Here is a 12,500-nt window from a genome sequence, read left to right as displayed (position 1 = left end):
CACACACACACACACACACACACACACACACACACACACACACAGATACACAGGAGCCAGGCACACACACACACACACACACACACACCAGACACAGACACACACACACAGGGCCAGACACACACACACACAGGGCCAGGCACACACACACAGGGCCAGACACACACACACACACAGGGCCAGACACACACACACAGGGCCAGGCACACACACACAGGGCCAGACACACACACACACACAGGGCCAGACACACACACACACACAGGGCCAGACACACACACACACCAGACACCAGACACACACACACACAGGGCCAGACACACAGACACACACACAGGTCAGACACACACACACACACAGGGCCAGACACACACACACACACAGGGCCAGACACACAGACACACACACAGGGCCAGACACACACACACACACACAGGGCCAGACACACACACACACACAGGGCCAGACACACACACACACAGGGCCAGACACACACACACAGGGCCAGACACACACACACACATGGCCAGACACACACACACACACACAGGGCAACACACAAGCTCTGTCCTCTACAGTGTGGTGTAGTGAAAGCCCAATCCTCTGACCCACTGCTTACATGCTGAGCGTCACATCCAAGATAAACGCTTTGTCGTCTTTTTTCTTTTTACTAAATTAAGACACTTCTCCTTTCCCACGTCCTTCTCCTCTATCCCCTCCTGTTGCTTCCTTTCATTCTCTTTTTATCTTCTCTGTACTCCCTCAGTTCAGGTATCCTCTTCCCTTCTCTCCCCCTCTTTCTCCCTCCCTCTCTCTATACATATCTCCCCATCTCCCACTCATCCTCTCCCTCTCTCTCTCCACTCTCTAGATTACCCCATTTTACCCGCTCGCTCTATCTCCCTCCCTTCTCTCTCCCTCTCTCTCTCTCTCTCTCTCGGTCTCACCTACTCGATATTCCAGCCTTGTTCTCCTGCAGTCTCCAGCACAACTTTTTGACCCAGTTCCTCTCTCCTCCCTGGCCCTCTGATCAAAGCCTGCAGGACGGCATTGCCTTGGGCGGAGGAGAGAGGGATGGGGATGAAGGGATCCGAGGAGAAGAGAGGGGGAAGAGGAAAAGAGGGATAGAGCAGGGATAGAATGCACGAGAGGGAAGGAATGGAGAGATCACAAGGACGGGAGAGGAGCCAGGTGCCCTCCCAGCCCAAGGACAAAAGCTCTTCCTGCTGGCTGATCACAAGTGTGAGTGTGTGCTATAGTGCATGTGCGTGCACGTGTGTGCGTGCGTGCTTGCTTCCGTGCGTTTCCTGTCACTACTGCCATTCTTGCTGAGGTAAATTACGTATGACAGGGTAAAAAAATGAAATTGGAGGCCTCTGACACTTCAGTGTTGTGATATACAAATTCAAGCAAAATGCTTAGTGCATAGAATTGAAAAGGTATTGTCGGATATTATTCATCCTAATCAGACAGGTTTTTGACATAGACGATACATTGGAGATAACCTTAAGACACGTACTGGAAACATTAGAAAACTATGAAGTATCTGGGAAACCAGGCCTGGTATTCATAGCTGACTTTGAAAAGGCCTTTTGATAAAGTACGACTAGAGTTAATATATGGAATATTAACATTTTTGAGAATCTCTTGTAAAATGGATTAACGTTATGTATAGTAACCCTATATGTAAAATAGTAAATAATGGCTACTTCTCAGAAAGTTTTAAACTGTCAGGAGGAGTAAAACAAGGTTGTCCACTATCGGCATATCTATTTATTATTGCCATCGAAATGTTAGCTGGTAAAATCAGATCCAACAATAATATTAACGACTCTCTTCTCTGTATACATCAATGAGGTCGCTCTTGCTGCTGGTGAGTCTCTGATCCACCTCTACGCAGACGACACCATTCTGTATACTTCCGGCCCTTCTTTGGACACTGTGTTAACAACCCTCCAGGCAAGCTTCAATGCCATACAACTCTCCTTCCGTGGCCTCCAATTGCTCTTAAATACAAGTAAAACTAAATGCATGCTCTTCAACCGATCGCTACCTGCACCTACCCGCCTGTCCAACATCACTACTCTGGACGGCTCTGACTTAGAATACGTGGACAACTACAAATACTTAGGTGTCTGGTTAGACTGTAAACTCTCCTTCCAGACCCATATCAAACATCTCCAATCCAAAGTTAAATCTAGAATTGGCTTCCTATTTCGCAACAAAGCATCCTTCACTCATGCTGCCAAACATACCCTTGTAAAACTGACCATCCTACCAATGCTCGACTTCGGCGATGTCATTTACAAAATAGCCTCCAATACCCTACTCAACAAATTGGATGCAGTCTATCACAGTGCAATCCGTTTTGTCACCAAAGCCCCATATACTACCCACCATTGCGACCTGTACGCTCTCGTTGGCTGGCCCTCGCTTCATACTCGTCGCCAAACCCACTGGCTCCATGTCATCTACAAGACCCTGCTAGGTAAAGTCCCCCTTATCTCAGCTCGCTGGTCACCATAGCATCTCCCACCTGTAGCACACGCTCCAGCAGGTATATCTCTCTAGTCACCCCCAAAACCAATTCTTTCTTTGGCCGCCTCTCCTTCCAGTTCTCTGCTGCCAATGACTGGAACGAACTACAAAAATCTCTGAAACTGGAAACACTTATCTCCCTCACTAGCTTTAAGCACCAACTGTCAGAGCAGCTCACAGATTACTGCACCTGTACATAGCCCACCTATAATTTAGCCCAAACAACTACCTCTTTCCCAACTGTATTTAATTTTTATTTATTTATTTATTTTGCTCCTTTGCACCCCATTATTTTGCACATTCTTCCATTGCAAAACTACCATTCCAGTGTTTTACTTGCTATATTGTATTTACTTTGCCACCATGGCCTTTTTTGCCTTTACCTCCCTTCTAACCTCATTTGCTCACATTGTATATAGACTTGTTTATACTGTATTATTGACTGTATGTTTGTTTTACTCCATGTGTAACTCTGTGTTGTTGTATCTGTCAAACTGCTTTGCTTTATCTTGGCCAGGTTGCAATTGTAAATGAGAACTTGTTCTCAACTTGCCTACCTGGTTAAATAAAGGTAAAATTTTAAAAAAATAAAAAATTAAGGGGTTAAAAATCCAGGGCTTAAAAACAAAGGTGTCATTGTACGCTGATGATTCATGTTTTCTTTTAAATCCACAATGAGAATCCCTCCACAGCCTCATAGAGGATCTATATACTTTGTATAACATCTTTGGATTACAACCAAATGATGTACTACGTATATTATGTATTGGATCACATAAAAAATTGTAACTTTTACATTACCGTGTAGTATACCAATGAAATGGTCTGACGGGGATGTGGACTAACTCGGTATACATATCCTGAAAGTAAGAAATCTCACTCCAATACAGTTTTATAGAAAGTTAGCAAAAACAGATCTTGCTACCATGGAAAGGAAAATACCTGTCTATTTGTGAAAAAATCACCCTGATTAGTCATATCCCAGTTTATCTATTTGCTTATGGTTTTGCCTACACCTAGTGACCTGTTTTTAAAATTATATAGGCAAGAAATATTCAATTTGATTTGGAATGGCAAGCCAGACAAAATTAAATGGGCCTATTTATATAATTAACATGAATTTGGGGGGCAGAAATGATTAAATATTAAAAATTTTGACCTCTCACTAAAGGCGTCAGTTATACAAAATGTATACTTAAATCCGAAATGGTTAAGTTAGTAAGAATGTCTCACCCAATGTTCAAGAATGTCCTTTTCCCCGTTATTCAGATTACAACCTCTCACTTTCGGTTATTTGAAAACGAAAACATCTCCAAAATATTGTTATTTTTAAAACAAGCCATAGAAAGTTGGTTGCAATTTCAGTTTAATCCACCAGAAAAGCCAGAACAAATAATGCAACAAATATTGTGGATAAACACAAATAGTATTTTATTTTATTATAAAATGTTTTAAAAAAAAGGTACAATCTTTGTACATTTCTGACCTTTTTAATGTATCTCTCCCCTCTAAGGAGGTTCCCATTGCTTGGAAGGCAGCCACGGTGTGTCCTTTATTTAATGAGGGAGATCAAGCTGATCCTAACTGTTATAGGCCTATTTCTATTTTGCCACGTTTATCAAAAGTGTTGGAAAAACTTGTCAATAATCAACTGACTGGCTTTCTTGATGTCTATTGTATTCACTCTGTGATGAAATCTGGTTTCCGCTCAGGTTACGGATGTGTCACTGCAACCTTAATGGTCCTAAATGATGTCACCATTGCCCTTGATTCTAAGCAATGTTGTTGTGCTGCTATTTTGACTTGGCCAAAGCTTTTTGACACAGTAGACCAGGCCTGGGCAACTCCAACACCTGATTGGTGTCACACTTTTCCCCCATCCCTAGCAAACACACCTGATTTAATTAATTGCATTTTTAACTGAATATTAGTTGATTATTGGAGTCAGGTGTGTTAGCTGGGGCTGGGGCAAAAGTGTGACACCAATCAAGTGTTGGAGTTGCCCAGTTGCCCGGGTAGACCATTCCATTCTTGTGGGCCGGCTAAGGAGTATTAGTGTCTCTGAGGGGTCTTTGGCTTGGTTTGCTAACTATCTCTCTCAAAGAGTGCAGTGTATAAATTCAGAACATCTGCTGTCTCAGCCACTGCCTGTCACCAAGGGAGTAACCCAAGGCTCGATACTAGGCCCCACGCTCTTCTCAATTTACATCAACAACATACCTCAGGCACTAGGAAGCTCTCTCATCTTTTTATATGCAGATGATACAGTCTTATACACAGCTGGCCCCTCCCCGGATTTTGTGTTAACCGCTCTACAACAAAGCTTTCTTAGGGTCCAACAAGCTTTCTCTGCCCTTAACTTTGTTCTGAACACCTCCAAATCAAAGGTCATGTGGTTTGGTAAGAATGCCCCTCTCCCCACCTGTGATGTGATTACCACCTCTGAAGGTTAAGAGCTTGAGGTAGTCACCTCATACAAGTACTTGGGAGTATGGCTAGACGATACACTGTCCTTCTCTCAGTACATATCAAAGCTGCAGGCAAAGGTTAAATCTATCGTAATTGTTCGCTGCAGCTAGCGACTGGAACGAGCTGCAAAAAACACTCAAACTAGACTTGCTTTATGAACTGATACACAAAATGACGCCAGATTCAAAACTTGTAATTTTTCAACCAATAGAATGTTATATACCTGTACATAGGCGTACAGAGGCCCATTATCAGCAACCATCACTCCTGTGTTCCAATGGCACGTTGTGTTAGCTCATCCAAGTTTATCATTTTAAAAGGCTAATTGATCATTAGAAAACCCTTTTGCAATTATGTTAGCACAACTGAAAACTGTTCTTCTGATTAAAAAAGCTATTAAAACTGGCCTTCTTTAGACTAGTTGAGTATCTGGAGCATCAGCATTTGTGGGTTTGAGTACAGGCTCAAAATGGTCAGAAACAAAGACCTTTTTTCTGAAACTCGTCAGTCCATTCTTATTCTGAAAAATGAAGGCTATTCCATGCGAGAAATTGCCAAGAAACTGAAGATCTCGTACAACATTGTGTACTACTCCCTTCACAGAACAGCGCAAACTGGCTCTAACCAGAATAGAAAGAGGAGTGGGAGGCCCCGGTGCACAACTGAGCAAGAGGACAAGTACATTTGAGTGTCTAGTTTGAGAAACAGACGCCTCACAAGTCCTCAACTGGAAGCTTCATTAAATAGTACCTGTCAAAACACCAGTCTCAACAGTGAAGAGGCAACTCCGGGATGCTGGCCTTCTAGGCAGAGTTCCTCTGTCCAGTGTCTGTGTTCTTTTGCCCATCTGAATATTTCGTTTTTATTGGCCAGTCTGAGATATGGCTTTTTCTTTGCAACTCTGCCTAGAAGGCCATATATGGGGGATTGGAAATTATGCAGACAATTACATTGATGGAACTTACAATCTATCTGCAATACCCCCTAAATAAAATGTATATATTAGTATGACAGGGTTGATAAGAAATGACATGATAAGAAATGTTAACGGAGATATAATTCATGACCAGTCTTAGTACACCAACAAGCAAAGAAACCTATAATACACGCTCTCGCGTTCACATTTCACTCAAGACAATTCCAAACACACCCTGAAATAATGTTCAAAATCGCAACGCAAATAAATCAACGTTGAATATTGCACAGAAAAGCCTTCTCAACCATTTACCTGTATATCTGTGTGTGTGAATGTACGCGCCCGTCCATGCTTGCACGTGTGTGTGTGTGTGTGTTCCCAGGGACCTAAGGTGCTGGCCTATGTCTTGGGCTGTGGTTGTGGCTAGCAGTAGAGCTCTCTCTACTGGGTCGCTGTGTTGAGGAGAGGCAGGAACACTAGCCCATTTGTACCCAGAGCAGAGTGGCTTGTACTTTAACATTCCCCGCGCATCCCGACAAAGAGCACTAATTATAAATAAATTAGGGACACGACACGGTGTGCCACAGGGGGGACCAGCCAGAGGAGCCAGAGAAAAGACAGACTGATAGAAAGAAATAGAGAGAGAGAGAGAGGGAGAGAGAGAGGGAGAGAGAGAGAGAGAGAGAGAGAGAGAAAGGAAAACAGATAAGAAAATAGAGGGACAGAGCATGGGGAGATGTGGGGCTGGAGTGAGGTGAATGTAAGTGAGATGATATACAAGGCTGGAATGTTCAATGTAAAGCTTCGCATACAGCGTACGGGGGAAAAACAACCAGACGGGGATGATTTGGACGACGGAATGTATTTGAACTGAAGTAGAAAGCAATGAGCAGACATTCAAACTGAAATTGAAACCCTGAAAATATAAAGATTATTATTCAATGTCTGTTTTAAAAAAAAACATATTTTACCTTTATTTAATTAGGCAAGTCAGTTTAAGAACAAATTCTTATTTTCAATGACGGCCTAGGAACAGTGGGTTAACTGCCTTGTTCAGGGGCAGAACCACAGATTTTTACCTTGTCAGGTCAGGGATTTGATCTTGCAACCTTTCGGTTACAAGCCCAACGCTCTAACCAATAGGCTACCTGCCGCCCCATATAACCATAACTCGCGACACACACTTTCCAAACATTTACTACCTGTCTGTCAAGCTTATCTGAGATGACTTTAAACCCCCAAAAACTGCATGACTGTGCGTGTGCGCGTTATTGCATGAGTGTGTGTGCGTAATTGCATGTGTGTGCGCGCGAGAGCGTGCATGAGTGGTTGTATGCACGGGGGAAAAAACTGAGCACTATCTAAATGGATCACACGTCAAGAGTCTGCAACCTCTGAAGATGCCATGGGCCTGCCGAAAGCCAGGGGGAGATGGGGGGAGACGCTAGTCTCAAGGTTACGTCTTGAAATTGAACAGATGACAGTTTGAACAGCAGGGCTCTGTGCATAAGTTCAAGGGAGAAATAACAATAGTTTTTACTGGGGGGCATTGCGCTGTGATGTGAATGCTTCAAATGATAGAATGACTGGCCTGGGTGATAAAACAAACAGACATTTATCCTCTTGGATGTCTCTCAAAACAACTGTTCTCTGCCTCGTGTTTTAGACAGGGCTGGGAGGCAGGGGTCAAAGGTGACCGCCCTGTGACACAGACAGATAGAGGTCAACTAAGTGACCTGCGATTGGCCCCTTACCCCACAACCCCCCCCCCGAGAACACCGTCGCCATGGCTACTGAGCCGCAGACACACATGATGTCGTTGAATTAGCCGGGGGGGACAGAATAGGGAAACCTTTAGGATGGAGGAAGGGAGGTGGGAACAAGGAGGGAAGGGGGTGAAAGAGCCCAAACACACACGCATGCACACACACACCAACACCTAGCCTTGTTTCATCATGTATGTCAGTGGCAGCACCACCATCATCAAAGCCCATAAAACAGTCTTGTCTCTGATGGCCTCAACTTCCCAGAGAGAGGAGAAGGGAGGTAAAATGAGAGAAAAAAATAGTTTGTTGAATTAGCATTCCTGCAGCGGAGTGGCTGTCTGTTCGCCTCTGGCGGCAGCGGAGAGAGGCGGACACTCACTTTCACGCTCTCTTTTTCTGCCTCTTTCTTTTTCTCTCTTCCCCCTCCTCCCTCTATTTACCTATTTCTATCAGGAACTCTTTACCTCGTCTCTCTTTCTCCCTCTCTCTCTCTCTCTCTCTCTCTCTCTCTCTCTCTCTCTCTTACTGTCTATCTCCCTTGCTCTCCTTTTCTCTCTCCGTCTATTTTCCCGTCTCTTTCTGTCTTTCTCTGTCAGCTCGTGTTGTTCAGTTTGGAGAGCCGCGGGCGAATAGGATGGCTCAAGCCACGGTCGTCGGCTATGTGTGTGTGTGTGTGTGTGCGTGTGTGTTTGTACGTGTGACATTGTGGCTGTCTTGAGTGGTATTAACATAGATCTGTCTATCAGACAGTGTCAGAGCTAATCAATAGATATTCAAATTTACTGACACATACTGCTAGAGCAAGCTTAGGTGACAGCACACACACACACACACACACACACACACACACACACACACACACACACACACACACACACACACACACACAATCATGCTGTTTTGCCATACAATAATGGTCTACATTAGAGGTGACCTTAAACATTGTTACACAGAGTGTACAATAGGACGTTTGTAGGTCACTGTACTAAGGACGAGGACTCATATTACTGTAATAATTAAGCACTGTATTCCATTCATAGAGCCCTTTTCCCAATCCCCAAAATACAACATTTGTATTTCAATTCAATTGTTGTGATGGAATGAAAGCTTCCCTCAATGCACTTTCGCCCAGCTTGAACATGTGCCTCAGCTTCCAAATGATAAAAATCATACAACTATATAAAGATGAATGTGCAACAGCAGCTGAACTAAAGGATGACACGTACATACATTAGAGTAGTCAAAAAGCAGGTACAAAATGCATTTTAAAAAAAAGGAATAGTCTTAACAAAGCTGTAAAAATCATTGGAATAATGAATTGGAATAATGCATTGGAATTGGAATGATGAGACACTTGTGGCTCATCCATCCATCGACCTATTAATACACAAGAACAAAAAGACATCTGCTGGAGGGCTGTGCTTCCGCCTGTCACTTCTACATTTTTACACTCCATGCAAGAGCAGATACGCTAACTGTTGATGTTGATGGTACCTAATATACCATATACCAGATGATTATGCCAAAACACATCCCTGCTCTTTCTCTGTCTTTCACACTTTCCCGTTGTCTCTCTTTTGCTTCTCTTTCTCTCTTTTTCTCTCTCTCTCTCTCTCTCTCTCTCTCTCTCTCTCTCTCTTGCCCTTTCTCTCTCTCTCTCTAGGGCTGGTCACTCCTGTATTCCCAAAGTCATCTGCAATCGGCCGTCTTCAATGGATTAATTACACCGGTCTCCGCACAGCTTGATGGAGCATCTAACATCCATCCACATACCCCCTCCAGAATACCCTCACGACCCCTCCTCCCGCTCCCCGCTCTCCCCTCCTCTCCCCCCATAACATGCCCGGTGAGGTCCCCCTCTCCCCTTGTCTCACCCGGGCCACGAAGCCTCGCTAATTGGACATCGATTGGCGGGCCCTCCGATCTTCCCGGAATATCTGGCTCACGCTAATTGAAGAATTAACTTGGGTGTGACTTCAACCTGTAGGGGGAAGAGAGAGAGACACAGACAAATGCTTCAGCTTAAAGAAATACAATAACACACAGACACACACACACACACACACACACACACACACACACACACACACACACACACACACACACACACACACACACACACACACACACACACACACACACACACACACACACACACACACACACACACACACACACACACACAGCAATGGAGCGTCCTGGCAAACCATGGCTAACACATTCACATGCAGGAGCACACACACGCACCACGCTGTACACACAGGTGTACATTTAGACAGTGAAAATGCTGAAAGGCAAAAATACACACACACCACGCGCACATATACACACACCCACACACACACACTACACCAGCCTCCACATCACATCAATCACAGCTCCAGACCATAACCCCAAAAACATAGCGCTGCTGTGAGTCCATCTGAAATCATGATGGATTACAACTTCCCAAAGCAATCCCTCCATCTGCCACCGTCATTTAGCTAAAGGCATCAAACTGCCCTGGCCAATACAGGTATTCCTTCTTTCTCTCTCTCTGGACTGATCTCAGTCTGCAGGACCACTTTTCCTAACCACCAAGGCCTGTATTCACAAAGCATCCCAGAGTAGGAGTGCTGATCTAGGATCCATTTAGCCTTGTAGATCACAATGAGCAAAAATGTGGGAAACTGATCTTAGATCGGCATTCCCACTCTGAGATACCTTGTGAATTAGCTCCCTAGCCAATACAGACCCCCCCCATTCTTTCTCCCTCTCTCTCCCTCTCTCTGTTGGCTGTCTCCAGGATCACTGTTCCTAACTATCAGAAACTGGCATCATCACCCAGTGATAGGGCCTGTAACACAGAGACATCTAGACCAGGGTTCTAAAACCCTGTTCCTGAACAGCTACAGTACCCTTCTGTAGGGTTACAACACCCAGTTGTAACTAACCCGATTCAGCTTATCAAGCGGCTGATTATTACAATCAACTGTGCTAGTTTAGGGTTGGAGTGAAAACCTGCAGGACGGTAGCTCTCCAGGAACAGGGTTGGAATATCTAAAAAAGCGAGTATGTTTAACAATTTCATAAAAGCAGCAATCAAGACTAGGAGGAAGGGTAGGCCAGCCAATAAAGACGAGTCTTAAGGCCTGCTTTAAGAGCGGCAACAGTCTGAGCAGCCCTGAGATTGTCAGGAAGGGAGTTCCCAAAGGCTTGGTGAGTGGGAGGAAAAGGCACGCTTCCCCATTGTTTGGAGCTGGGTCCTGGGGGCATGAAGCAGTGTGGCGTAGCTTAACCGCGGGGTGCATGGAGGTTCATAAGGGCTGTTTTGAATGAGCTGTAATTTATGAATTAAGTTGGCAGGCAGGCCCCCAAGTACTGCATTCCCATAATCAATTCTGGAGAAAACAAATGGATAAGCTGTTCTGCGTCAGAATCGGTGAAAGAGGGCCTTAGGTGGGAGATCTTCAGGTGAAAGAATGACATTTTACCCCTAGGACATTGAAGGACACAGCAGGGTCGAATTTCACACCCGGGATTGTGATGGCTGAGGAGAGGAGGATGATGTGGTCATCTATAGCAGGGCGGATGCTGCAGGAATTGGTGATCTGCTGGGTGGAGCCTATCAGCATTGCCTCTGTCTTGCTGCTGTTGAGTTTGAGGAAGTTGTTGTGCATCCGAGACTTAACCTCTTCCAGACAGTTGGACAGGGTTGACAGAGCAGATGTTGTGTCAGGCTTGGTTTTAATGCACACCTGTGTGTCATCTGAGTAGCAGTGGAATTGGACACTGTGCTGTCTGAAGATCTGGCCAAGTGGGTGCATGTAGAGCAGGAAGAGAATGGGTCCTAGCAGCAATCCTGGTGGGACACTGCAGGTTATAGTGGACTCCTCTGATCTTGCCTCACCGAGGGGGACGTAGGTGCATAGGCTGGAAGAGATGAACCACAGAAAAGTGTAGCACCCACCTGGGTGATGCTTCAGCATCTATTAGGCACCTGAGAGAACACCACACCTTAGCAACAGTCTCCTACGAGGCAAGCCTCTGTCATCCCCTCTCACCACAGTCCACATTCTTCCAGAAACCGAGGAAAAAACAGCCGGTGCATCATTCAAATTCAGAGTAGCCATCTAGCTAGCCAAGCCAAGACTTGCACCGTCAGTCCTGTAAATCCATGGGTAACCACCAGATATTGTAGCTCAACCCTCAAATACAGAATATATATATATATATATATATATATATATATATATATTTTTTTAAAAACTAACAATAATTTACAGAGCTCTCGGCACCATGGCAGTCAACACTTTCAAAATCATCTTTATTTTCTTTGGCTGAGAATGTAAAATGTACAACTTTCAGACAGCATCCATGGGCTAGAATTTTGCATATAGAATGTATTACACAAATGTAAATTAAAAAAAAAATATAATTCTAAAATCTTGAGAATTCTGAGATTTTAGGCCAGAATACAGAATTCAAGCCAACATTCCAATGTCATTATGACTCAACAATTAGGCTCGGCTACAACCATAGAATCCAGAATGAGGCTACAACAAGTTCCAAACCAAAGAAAACAACCAGCACATCCATTCATCAGATCTGAACTTCTCAAGTGCATACATTTTTTAAAAACTGGACAGAAATCAAGGAGGAGAGGTGACACTGAACCAGGTGAGTCAGAAAATAATCACGTGTAAAAGTGTTTGACTTCTAAGGAAATCAGAGAAGGTTGCTTGCTTATTAGCATTTCATACGTTATACCAATTAGCTTGACGGTAACTGAGGTTTAAAAACTTTTAAGAAAACGACTTACAAAAGATTCA

At 44.2% G+C, this 12,500-nt stretch overlaps 1 long non-coding RNA gene across 1 annotated transcript in view; it reads right to left on the bottom strand.

Moving 5' to 3' along the window:
* Positions 1-9,569: 9,569 nt before the first annotated feature.
* The window catches only part of LOC121839190, a 36,291-nt gene continuing 33,360 nt past the window's right edge, over positions 9,570-12,500 (bottom strand). The window contains exon 3 of the long non-coding RNA XR_006078740.1: positions 9,570-9,670. This is a non-coding gene — a long non-coding RNA (uncharacterized LOC121839190). The remainder of the gene's footprint in view (positions 9,671-12,500) is intronic.

This window comes from Oncorhynchus tshawytscha, linkage group LG14, assembly GCF_018296145.1.
Source record: "Oncorhynchus tshawytscha isolate Ot180627B linkage group LG14, Otsh_v2.0, whole genome shotgun sequence".
NCBI lineage: Eukaryota > Metazoa > Chordata > Actinopteri > Salmoniformes > Salmonidae > Oncorhynchus > Oncorhynchus tshawytscha.
The sequence above is the reverse complement of the archived record's forward strand: the minus strand, read 5'-3'. Positions and strand labels throughout refer to the sequence as shown.